The sequence below is a fragment of the Balaenoptera musculus genome, chromosome 3, assembly GCF_009873245.2.
Source record: "Balaenoptera musculus isolate JJ_BM4_2016_0621 chromosome 3, mBalMus1.pri.v3, whole genome shotgun sequence".
In the NCBI taxonomy this organism is placed as follows: Eukaryota; Metazoa; Chordata; class Mammalia; order Artiodactyla; family Balaenopteridae; genus Balaenoptera; species Balaenoptera musculus.
In genome coordinates this window covers 36,810,999-36,824,465 of record NC_045787.1, presented here as the reverse complement: position 1 = coordinate 36,824,465, position 13,467 = coordinate 36,810,999, and positions in this window count along the sequence as shown.

The following is a 13,467-nucleotide window of genomic DNA, read 5'->3' as shown; positions in this document are numbered from 1 at the left end:
ATATATATTTTTTCCTTCCAATAGACATCAGGGGAATTTTCTTGTATCTTTGCATTTTCTCTGTTCCCTTTAAATCTCTCAGCTTCTTCCATTTCTTCTTTCTTTTCCTTTTTCTCTTCTCTGGCCAAAGCTACTTTATAGTATTCTATGTTATTTTAAAATGTGTATTTGTGCACTGGAAACAAAGATTTAATAAGTTAATGGTTAATAAAATCTTAATGCTATATTAATGATAAAAGCATTTAACACAACACATTTAAAAATTGCTCTAAAAATTATCGGGGAATATAAATGTCAGTTGACTTCAATAAGAATTTCTAATCCCATTATCTCAAACCTCCCCAAAGTTTTATTATAGCAACTACAATTTGTCCTAGTACTTTCTAAACGTTCATTTTTGAATAATTATTTTCAAGATTACATAATAAAACTTACTGGCTTCAACCTGTGTTTTGCAATTAATAGAGTAGTTCCTATCAGTAGCCACTGGGAGGTAGCACATGTATTGTGTTTTCATTATTTTGTATGTGTGTAAAGTTATAAACTAACAGTTCATATTACCTGAAGTTAATGATAGTATTTTTTATTATTTGCACTAAGTTGGTGTTAAAATAGGTAATTAATAACTATAGTCAAAGTGGTGAACAGCAGAAACTAAATAATACAAAGCAAACAAATGCCATTCATGCTGTGTTTGGAGGTTAGTGTTTTCCATTGTGGGAAATACGTACAATGCTGAATACTTGACGTTTTGCCATCTCTATCACTTTCTGAAAAACTGAATAAGAGGAAGTCTTATTTATGTTCAACCTGAGAATAGTTTAGAAACAAAAATAGTTATGGTTACATGCCTGAGTTAGAAAATATCCTCTAATATAGGAAGCTAATTTACAGGCCTGACATATAATATCCCAGTGGAAACATATCTCTGCTCTGCATAGATTTTCTTTTAATATTCATTAAATTGTTACTGGTACTAAAGTATATTACTGGAAATTTGGACAGCATAGATCTAGTGGAGACTCACCACAGTAAGTCAATTTCCTGTTCATACCATGGTATTTCAAGCTTTATTAATGTGAAATTAACCTCAAAGCATTTTTTTTTCCCTGTAGAGACTAGTGCCTTTAAAAGGGTCAAATATTTTGAATTTTTGCCAATTTTAGATAGGTCAAATAAAAAACTTTTTGCTTGAAGAATTTGGGGTTAGGTTTTTTTTTTAATTTAATTAATTAATTAATTAACTTTTGGCTAAGTACTGAGAAGGAAGTGAATTAGAACTTAAAATTAGTTAAATTGGTGTTGGGTCTTCGTTGCTGCACACGGGCTTTCTCTAGTTGCGGCAAGTGGGGGCTACTCTTTGTTGCGGTGCGCAGGCTTCTCACTGTGGTGGTTTCTCCTGTTGTGGAGCACGGGCTCTAGGCACGCGGGCTTCAGTAGTTGTGGCACATGGGCTCAGTAGTTGTGGCTTGCAGGCTCTAGAGTGCAGGTTCAGTAGTTGTGGCTCACGGGCTTAGTTGCTCCACGGCATGTGGGATCTTCCTGGACCAGGGCTCAAACCCGGGTCTCCTGCATTGGCAGGCAGATTCTTAACCACTGCGCCACCAGGGAAGTCCCTGGGGTTAGGTTTTGACTAATGTTAAATTCTAATTCACTTCGTTCTCAGTACTTAGCTATAATTCAGAAATAGTGTATATAATAGAGAAACATTTTGTAGTAAAATAATAATTGATAAATTGTATCAAAAAATTACAAAATTAATTTATCAAGTACAAGTAATTTATTTGCCAAATACAGTCTTTAATTGAAATAAAGTCTTAAAATAGATCCTTATTAATTTAATTATTGAAAAATTTTGTGCTTTTCCCAGACAAACCACCTTCAAGAAAGAAAAAGAAAAACAGAGAAATTAGAAAAAATTTCATGTGATTACTTGATTAGCATAAAGAGAAAATATCTTACACCAGCCATGGTTAGGAAATATTGGAGTGCCTAAAATGACATCTAAAGACTCTCTTTCCTTGTTGTTGACGTGACCTTTTAGAAAATCTAAAGGATAATATTTATTAATTATAAGTTTATAACATTAAATGCAACAGCTACTATATTTTTATTGTGAATATTTATTTTGCACTTGTTATTATCAAACTATATAAACTCCATGGCTATTATAATGAATCAGTCTTTCAGAAAAGAACTGTGGGATACAGGTTTTTGCTATATAAGTTATAGTTATTTTGGAGCCTATTAGACAGAAAAACAAACAGGTATCATTTTGCATTTTAATCTGATAATTTCTCCTGTCATTACACAAATCTTTCTATATAAGTACCAGAATATGCCCTCTTAGCTCTGCAGGTCAACCTTGGATGTGAATTCAAATAATTAAAGCCCAAACATATGATAACCAGAAATGGAGTAGAAGCTCTCTTAACTAACCATCACATAACTCACTCCCTAGTTCATTTAGTCTCTCCATTATCCTTGAAAACACAATGGACTGATGTTTCTGACACTGAACAACAAGGAGTTTGCCCTCCAGTAAACCTGCAGCCTTCTACCCTTATCTATCGCTCACATGCTTATCTTGTGCATCAGTCAGGGTTGTTAGTTTCCTGTAATGGAGCATCTTCCAGATAAGTTAAGTAGAAAAATTACTTATCTGAAATATGTGACAGCCCACAGAAATTCCAGAGAAGCCAGAATTGCAGCCTTTGAGGCATGATTGCCCCAACATTTGAGGAGATGGAGCCATTGACTAGGAGTAGAACTCTGGCCATGACCTCCATTCTCTTTACACGCCTGACTCCTTCTCACCCAAGAGGGGCCTCATGGACATTTGTGTGGACACCCCAGTCCATGGTAAGCCTCTTGTGGCCTAGAGATACATAGCTATGGTACAATTAGCCTTCAGGAGGACTGACCCAGCAGGAAACTTGAGAAGGACTGACAAAAGACCCTTTGGCCAGGAAATGTTGAGGTTTTGAGTTGCCACAATATGTCCCAGAAGCACATGCTTTAGGTGGGTATTTCCTTTTTGTCCTTTGGACCCCTTGTTTCATGGGGAGAGGCATGGCCAAAACAATGCATCAGTTCCTAGGGTCACTGCTTGGAGGCATTGCAGTCAGGCACACTGGAACTACTGACAGTCAATGTTTGGAACTGGCAACCTCATATCAGAATCTCTGTCACTGCTGTTGGAAATCTTCACCACTATACCCATTAGAAAATCAATCCTTGTACCCACTGTTTCTCCACAGAAAGAGAATATAGGTAATTTACCTCCTTTCTAAGTGCCCACATCTTAACTGCAAGGGGGTATGACCAAGAAAAATTCTAGCTTCTGTTTCAGGGAAGCCTAACTCAGAATGTGGGAAATTCTCCAAATCCAGGAAGAATGTTCAGTATTTCTGCATGACCCCAAAGACATACTTAATGTTCATTAGCCTTAAGGCTAATTGTGGTTTTTTTTCCAAAGCAGTTTATGTTGATTTCCTTATGCAATTACATAATTTAAACAAGTATTATATAAACACATAACAAGAAGATAAATAAAAGAGAAAACCATTTCTTTGAAAACTTTGTGGAATAATTTGGAAAAAAACCTGATGAAGGTGAGTTGCTTTAAAAATACTATTAAATTAGGTGTGGGTGGAAAAATCATTAAACTCTAAAAAAGACTCTGCAGTTTGATTGCTTTTCAGTGGTTTTAGGGTAGATCTTCATTTCACTTTAAAGAAAACAAAACTTGAAATCAATTGTAGATAGCTCCTTATAGGTTACTTCAGTCAGCAGATCCATGTCTAAAGAAAAAATGTTGGCCCTACAGTTATTAACACAACATTTATTAGCTGGTTTGAAAATTAGAAATTTCAGTTAAAAAAAAAATCATGGTATTGAACCCTGGAGGAGAGGTATCCATTTATCAACCTGCTACTCAACATCTCATAGAAACATTGAAGTTGTTTATTGGTTGAAAATAACTCCACAATATAGCAAAATTTATTTTATGATTCCTCACTTGAATTGTCTTTTTTAATGAACCAACTGATGAATTTTGATCTCATTGGATAAGATGGTTTCTCCCATACATCCATATACTTACTTACAGTTATGATTGTAACTTGAATACTTCTGTTAGGTTACTTTGTCTTTGATCTAGATTAATTTCCTATGAATTCAGTTATACCATATTTAAGAAAATGGGTAAAACAACAGCCTCAAATTATTTTTGCTAAATTTACACTGCTAAGGTGAAATGAAGAATGGAAATTATTACATTTAATTAGTTAAGTAATTAATTAAATTCTACTTTAAAGAAGAAGAATTGGCAACTTTTATATGTCTTCACTAATTTACTATTCCTATATAAAAGGCAACATTTATAAAGGGTTGTAAAAAAACAGTTGCACAAATTATAAAGCACGATTAGTAAATTTTTTTCTTTTTTCATATCCTATACTATCAGAATCTGTGTTATGCAATTTGTTTGCTTTTATATCCACATATACCATCTCATTCAGCTGTTATTCAAAATTAATAAACATTTTGGATGCATTCTGCTTTAAAAATGAAGCTTTCCTGGCTTGGTTGTCTTATGTTGTTTCTCTTGATAAAATTATCTCTGATCTTAATTGCTACTTCCAGTTCCTAATATTTATCTAGACTCAAGTCTTCTGACATTTGTCTCTTACTAGATCTTTTTCAATTCCTGCACTCTGTTCATGTCCTTAATTTGGCTTAACCATCTTTGTTAAGAATTGGTGATGCTTTTAAGCTCACCAGGGTTCTTATACAGAACCCCTACTTTGCCTTGATGACCAGCTTTTGGGTTCTACTTGAGTGCAGTTCCCATTCCTGGCCATCCCCTACTCTTCTATATCCTGCCTGGCTATAATTTTTTCAGTTCTAGCTCCTTGCCTCCCATTTATCACTTGCTAAACCCAAATATGTAGAATTTTCAGGGGACTGAACTATCTCAAAATATAACTATTAATCCTCTTTGGCTCCCGGTATCATTTATCTTTCCCTTGTGCTGCTCTGCTATATTTATTTTTCCAATTTGTTTTTGTTTATTTGCCCATATTTCTGAAACAAATTGATTCTATTGATTCTATCTTGTCATATCTAAGCATAGCTCCATCCATTATACCTTAACATTTTATCAGTCAGGATTGCATCCAGCTGCATGTAACAGAAAAACCAACTAACAGTTGCTTAAATAATTAGTCATTCGTTATTTATTTTTCTTCCACTACAGAAGTCTGGAGTTAGGATCAGCTGAATACTATCAACAGGGATCCAGATTCCTATCTTTTCAACTTACTACATAACTTAGCTGTTACTTTTATCTTTTTTAGTGGTATGATGGTTTTTGCCAATTTTCAGCCTCTTCTTCCTTTCATAAAATGCATGCTTTTGAACTTAAAAATAATTTTATTGAGGTATAATTTAATGCAGTACACTTCACATATTTAAAGAAAACAGTTTGATGAACAATTTGGACCTGTGTGTACACACATAGAATTTTCACCATAACAAAAATTACGTACCCATTACCCCTCAAAGTTCCCTTATGTCCCTTTGTGTTCTGTTGTATAGTGAAGACGACAAATCATTTTGAGGTTCTAATACTAATTCCAACATTCATTAGCAGAATGAACTTGGGCAACTAGTATAATCACTCATGATTTTCTAATCTGTAAAATAAAGATAATAAAACCAACTTTATAGGGTGGTTGTACATTTATTATCAATATACACAGAATATTTTATGTACATAGTAAACACTATTAAATGGGGGCCAAATGTAAGAATATATAATAATAGAAATTGTATGGGGAAAATCCTGATTACTTACTTTACTTACTTCTCAAAAACAAAATAAACATTGGGCCCTCTATTTCCTTCTATTTCAAAGAAGATAACTATTTATATAAATTGCTTCTCTATCTCCTTATTCCACCCATTCACCCAAACATTAGTGCATTAGTTGCAATTCTTTAATTAAAAAAACAAAAACAAAACAAAAAAAAACGTGGTACCTACAGAGAATGGATCCAAGCTACATTGACTCACTGTGGTTGAGTTTTAATTAAATAACCTCTTTTTCCCTTGGTTTTAGGGCCTGAAATCTTAGACAAAAATGTGAAATTATGCAATCAACAAATTTAGTATATCTTTTCAAACTTAAATAGAAATCTTGGTCAATAATTTCTGGAATTACAAAATGGATTCAACTAGATATGGAGGCATTGCTGCTTCATGAGTTTGTATTGCTGAACCTTCGTGTCTGTATACTCTTTGAGATTTTCAGACATTTTCAGTCACTGGAGCTGTCAATGTGCCATCGCTCCAGTGGCAAATTTATCTCAAAATTTAAAGCTAGGATGTAAGTGTCACTGGAGATTTTTCTTGTGATAAAAACATTTATGAGTAGGTCTGTGTCTTTATTCCCATCTTGCCACTAGGTTCTTCATGACCTTTTTTTTTTTCCCTTAGATTCCATATATATGTGTTAGCATACTGTATTTGTTTTTCTCTTTCTGACTTACTTCACTCTGTATGACAGACTCTAACTCCATCCACCCCATTACAAATACCTCCATTTCATTTCTTTTTATGGCTGAGTAATATTCCATTGTATATATGTGCCACATCTTCTTTATCCATTCATCCGATGATGGACACTTAGGTTGCTTCCATGTCCTGGCTATTGTAAATAGAGCTGCAATGAACATTTTGGTACATGACTCTTTTAAAAACAAAATTCTGGTGACCTCCAACATAAATGAAATAAGTGGATTGTCAACAAAAATGGCACTTTATGATTCCTGACACGTTGTTGGAACCAGGCTTAAACAAGATCTTGTAGAATTTAGTATCAGGCCCCAGTGCATGGTCAATTAACTGAAACTTCTTATTCCTTGATTGTGGGAAAGTATGAATGATCTGGTGACTGAGAGATACAGAGGAAAACTGTGCAGTGCCTCTAGTTTAAATACTTAAGTTATTGTTATAATTCATCTCAGTGCGACCAGACAGTTAAGGCATACATGTGCTCTTTCTATTTTAGACACAGTCAAAATGCTCTGTATTAGGATTTCTGTATTATTATTCTCCTCTTAAATGTACCTGACAATTAAAAGCTAGTGGCTGATGCACAAAAAAATGTAGGACATGTAATAGTGGGAAAGACCAGGGTTGTAGAGTAAGACTCAACAAAATTCAAATTTCAGCTCAAAAATGGATTTACTTACCCTGACATCAGGGTTAAAGTTTGGGTCAGGATCAGGATCAAGTAATTAACCTTTATGTTTTGTATGTAAAATGTGAATAATAACATTTTTCCAACAAAGCAGTGGTAGATAATGATGAAGTGCCTGACACAGGTCATCCTCAAAAATTGAAGCTATTATACGTAGTATGACTTTGTTCTATAGTGTGGTATTACTTAGCAAGGGGCGGGGTTTGGATAGTGTGAAATAATGATATTTTGTCTTCTGATTTACATATCTGGCTGATATGAAATTATGCTTGATAATATGAGCCTCTCTGTCACCATTTAAGAGATTTCTATGATGGGAACTAAACTGTTAGGGGGTAGAGAGAATGTTCAACAAATTCAAGGTTGTAAATGAATTTCTTCCCAATGAATTGAGGGGTTTGCATGGTGGAGCAGAAAACATGAGTCAGGTAAGTAAGCATAGAGCCCTAAGAAGATGAGTTCAAGAGAGAAAATAGGAGTATTTGCTCTAAGTCATATATTTTTGCTCATCACCCCTCTGTACTGTAAAGATCATATTATTAGAAGGATATTGAATAAATCAATGTGTATGTGATATGTATGTATGAGTGTATAGATGGATATATTTGTGTGACTGTGTGTGAGTATATATTCACACATTTTGAAAAGGAAAAAGAGGTATTCATTTTTTTTTTACCCTTTAACTATTTTTCACCCTCTCTCGCTTCTTTTTCCCTTTCATGTCTCCAGAAACCTGGTATATAAGAAATTTGTTCATTTATGTAGTGATGGACATAAAAATTCAGCCCAAGTTTAAAATAACAACAATCACAACAACAGTGTCTTGGGGACATTTTAAATTCAAGAGTGTTAGTAGCTGGGATTGGAATTACTCTGACCTTTTGCTGCCTAGATGAAGCTCTACTGTGTTATCCTTGACTTAAATTCCCAGTGAATGTGCAAAATACTGCTTTGGAATTCCAGGAAGAAAACATCTTGGAGATAATAACTATATGCATTTAGAGACAGGAAATTACTAATTCGGCCATAAAAATTGTTTCATGTGAGTAAGATGCAAGTTTTAAGCTTGCCCTTTGTTTCTAAAGTGGAGATCATGAATATACATATTACAGAGCTATACATCATATTTAATTTAAACATAACTGACTTTATTAATCCTTCCCATTTCTTAAAGCCTTTTTTGTAATGTAACGGAATGCAAGCATCAGTGCATGAAACTCAGATATAGTTCAATGATTTCACACATTTAGCCAAGATTTTGGCTTAGAAATTGCACAAAGTAGAAGAGCTTGAGGCCATTACATTCATAAGCATTCTACAAATATTTTGATAGCTATATCATGAACAAATGTGAGAACTTCTTTCTCCCTTTGAATCCAGGCAATTCAAATGCTATATTTGCCAGCGAATGTAATTTTAGAAATCATTAGAATTAATGAAGTCATATTTTCAAACAATAGAAATAGTCATTGCACTGAAACTATTTTTGGATATATAGAAATACATTTTATTGTTATCGTATGTTCTGAAATTCTCATTTTATTGTTATCATATCTTCTGAAATTCTCATCCTTTTAGTTTGGGGCCAATGATTGTAAACAATTTTACCAGGTATCCAGGGATCATGGCTTCCCCATTCCAAAGCCAACATTCTCCTTCTTTTCCTGAATTGACTAAAAGCACCAAGAAAAACTCTAGCTCTTTTTTGAAATACTGTGTATATGTTTACCAAGTTCATGTAATCTTTTGTGGTGAATACCTTCAGTAAAACTTTAGAAAACTGATTTGCATATGGGACATGGACTTACCTTTATATGGGTTGAACTCATATCTGCTTTTGCATTTCTGATCTTCAATAATCAAAACTAGGGTGGATAATCAATAAAAGAAAAAACTAAGTTTATTTTTTTGTATTTTCCCCACTTCTGTGGTTAATTCATAGCACGTTCCTAACACTGAATTTGATGTCAGTAGTCTGAGTTACTCATAATTAAGGATTCAGAATATTCAGTGGCTAATTTGGCCTCATCTTTAATCCCAGAACTCCATTAGTGATGGAAAATAGCAGAAAGTTTAGAACTTATATTAGGCCTGTTTTTATTCTTTTAATCTCTCGCTTAAGGACTCATTAGAGGTGAAAAGTGAAGGCAATCACCTTCTTTTTTGGCTACAAAACTACAAACTATTGTAACCAATATTTTTGTATCAAAGGGAGAAAACACCTAACCCACCCCACCCCTAGGAACAGGAAGAAATTTGCTTAGAGGAGTGTCGTACAGGCCAAGAGGTGCTATGATCCTTTTCCTTTCTTAGGGTCACCTATTTCAATGTCTTAGGGGAAGTCAGCCCAGACTGTCTTGTTAAAAAACATTCATTTGTTGCTTCTATTCTCTGTTATCCAATGTAACCCATTTAAAATTGTAATTGATGCCATTAATCAGTATCATTCCAGGCCACCGTGGCTGAGGGAAGTTTAATAGTGTTGCCTACCATGGTTTTTTGCATGTAAAGATAAGGTTTTTGTTTAATTTCTAAGAAGAAGGAGATTCTTTCTACCATCATCATCGCAGCATTCAGAGAACACAAAAGTCTCAGGTTAAAATTTCAGAGCTACAGCACTATGTAAACATTTTATGGTTAATAAGAAAAAAACTACAAACTGCATAAAGTGATGTTACATAATTATTTTCTTGTTTGTTAGTAACCTCTTCCATGAGGTTTTAAGCTCTTTGAAGCTCTCTGGATCTGCTGTACTTAGAACAAGTCCTGGCACAGTACAGAGGTTCAATAAATGTTTGTTGATGAATGAATCAATAATAAGGGTCCTGTAGCAGGAAGTGAGTATTCTGGAAAGATAATTCTGATGGCAGAAGAATGCTATAGGGTACTTAAAAAGAGACAAGAACTTAAAGCTTAGGGCAGAGGCAGTTTTCAGAGCCACGGATGAATAGGGAAGATTGAAATGTGATATCAGAACTCACACCATATACTTCACATACTTTATATTTTATTGCATATAAAGAGGTATAGTAAATTATATGCATTTATATATAATATATAGTAAATTGTATATATTATATATAATATATAGTAATATATGTATATGTGTGTGTGTGTGTGTATGTATACACATACACATACCCAGAAGCCCTCAGGAGGAGTCTGATTTGGGGTTTATTCAATACGTTTAAAAGTTGGAGGGAATGAATTAATAATTCCTCTACATGCACAGACACACACTCACACACAGGTTATATGTAGCCACTCCAAGAAAATTCTTCTATGAGAAAATCAAATGGAGCATAGGTATTATCGAGTCACAGATAGACAAGTGGGATATTAACTAAAAGAGGGTTTTTTAAAAATTCTTTTTTAACTGGTATAATGGATCCCATTGAGAAGGAGATACTTTATATTTAAGAGTAGGGCTAATTGATAATAAGCTTTTTTGTAAAGACTTCTGGAGACAACAGGATTCCTCAGCATAAGACTGACCTTAAATAAAAGGCTAGAGAACTCTCTTTTTGGACAAGACGGAAGAAAGATATAAAGGATGTAGATGTAGGTTTTATGCCAAGAAGTAGAAAAATTGGACATTGGAAGAAAATTGAAAATTTTGCAAAAATTGGATAGTGGAAAATGAGATAAAGAGTTAATGGGAAAAATGAACTGCACGAAGATAAATACTGGGTTGCTACGCCAAATGTCCATTTAAACTTGTGAAATCATGATTTTATACTGGAACCAAAACACCGTGTTTTCTGTATTTTTCCAGCAGTCTTTGCTTCAGTGGATCAGGTATGGAGAAAATGAACCATGCCTGAATCAGGGTGTACCTTTGGAATGGTATTTCACTCATAAAACCTTCCTCAAAATGGCTTATCCCGAAGATATTTTAAATCTAATGGGTCTCAAACTTTCCTAAATCAAATGATATTTATGTAAATTTATTTGAAGAAAGCTAACATGGGGCCATTCAAAGCTAACTGGCATTTATGATAATTTTGTATGGCATCAATTACTTCTAGGTCACAGTGCAGTACTATTTCTACATGTGGAAATACTGGCTTTTAGTGGCGAAATGACCACTGCATAATAAGGTACTGTTGAGTTCTTTCTTAATGCAAGTATAGCAAACAAAGTGAATTTCACTTGATTACAAAGTAAAAAATTCTATGTTAGGTAAACAATGACTAGTCCAGTTTTGTTCCTTGAATTCAGGATGTTATAAACAGTATATATTCCCTTACATGTGGAAAGGAGATAGCCCTTTAATCACTTCTGCCTAGTTTCACGGAAATCATTCTATCCATATCCATTTCTCTTTGGAAAACCAGTGGACACTTGCTGAGGTTCCTTTATATTTCTTCTGCTAGAAAAGAGAGAGAATAAAAAAGATTAAATAATCTGAGTACAACTCAAGTTGGATACTGAGATGTTTTATAATAATACATTTGCATGTGGGTTTCTTTGTTCTTCTGATAACTCAGAAGAACAAATAGTGAAATGATGCTGTCATACTTTGAGACTATGAACTTAAGGGACTATTAACTTTTGCCTTCAACCTGCCACACTGTTCATAATTCTGTCTTTACTTTCTGTGCATGCTGATTGCTGACAGGATATGCTATCTCCTGTCAGACAGGTTTTAAGCAACAGTCTATACTGAAGTGCTCTTTTAAAAATTATGGCAACGCTAGGTCATTTGACCTTAGACTGATATGGTAATTAACTCTTTAGTCCAATTGAATGAACTGAATTATCCAAGATTGAATATAAACAGATAGAATCAACAAAAAGGTTTGTCGTATACTTTGATAATTAATGTACCACTGGAAAATAAATCATCTTCCTATGCATAATTTCTACAGAATATAAAATAAGCTCTAGCTTGTCATAGAGGGGTTAAAATTCTGTGGCTGAAGAGTTTGATTCTGCATAGTTCCTGGCTCTACATTTCTCTTCCTCATTTTGGACAAAACAGAAAAACTAGCATCTCAACTCTGGAAATGAGTTGGCACATTAGCCCTACTTTGAGACATCTGCTGTGACCTAGGAAAGCTCTTGTCCCTTTCTACTCATGAAGCTGCGCATGACAATGTGGTTTTGTGCTAGTGTTCATCCAAAAAGCATTTATTGAATATCATCTATGCATGGCATGATATCCGAATGAAATATAATTTTTAAGTGTGTAGAGTTTTCTACTCATTGTAAGGCAGCCTAGGAATGAACACCACAGTTTTAGAGACAATAGGTGCTAGAGAATGGAGGGAAACTTTAAGTGGCTCCAGTGTAGGATATATTTCTTCTTTGTCTTCAAGACCTGGATAACTAGGATATAGCATTAACAATTTTCAAGATTTAGGTTCAAATAATTACATTGGTGCTTTAAAGATGCCCTTTAACCTAAAGTCTGTTTGGTTTACAAGATATTATTTATTTTCCACACAGACTATGCAGAATTCAATGAATGTGCCTGGGACCAAACAGTGCTGAATAATTTATTTAACTTCGACTGATGAAAAGGGGTGTTGGCTAAAGAGACCCTGGTTGGGTTGGTGTGTTGTCGGGTGTGGAGATGGTCCATCATCCTTCCGTGAGATATGGGAGTCATCATTTAGGAAAGTGTCTATGTGAGGTTATAAGCCATGGTTCCCTTGGTGCTCTGCATAGTCCAGGCTGCTCAGACACTGAGGGACTCAAGAACACATCAGCTCTGGGAAAATTTGCGTTTCTCTGGAGAGCACCTGTATGCTGGGGAAGATAATCTCCAAGTTCTTTCTGGTGCACTGTGGATTAACACAGGCAGACATTCTGTCACTAGAGGCAAGTGTGACTTTAAAAAAGTGAATAACACCTTAGGAAAAAAAATACTCTGAGGAAGTCAATTCTCAAAACAAAAGAAAAAGAAGGAGGAGGAGGAGAAGAAAAAAATATATTTATTATATATACCTAGGTATCATATCTATACATATATAAGTATCACAGATAGTTTTTAGTTTTTTATTTAATTTTTATTGTTTTTTTTCTTAACTTTTTATTAATAAGGAAAAACATGATTCAATGAGCATATGTTGGCAAAATATGGAAAACAAAACCTCCTCTAGGTTGTCAGGACACAGGTTACCTAAACCCTTTAACCTTGTTTTCTGTAGACTATTGATCCCTGATTGAGGTTGAGGCATTGCCATCATCTCTAT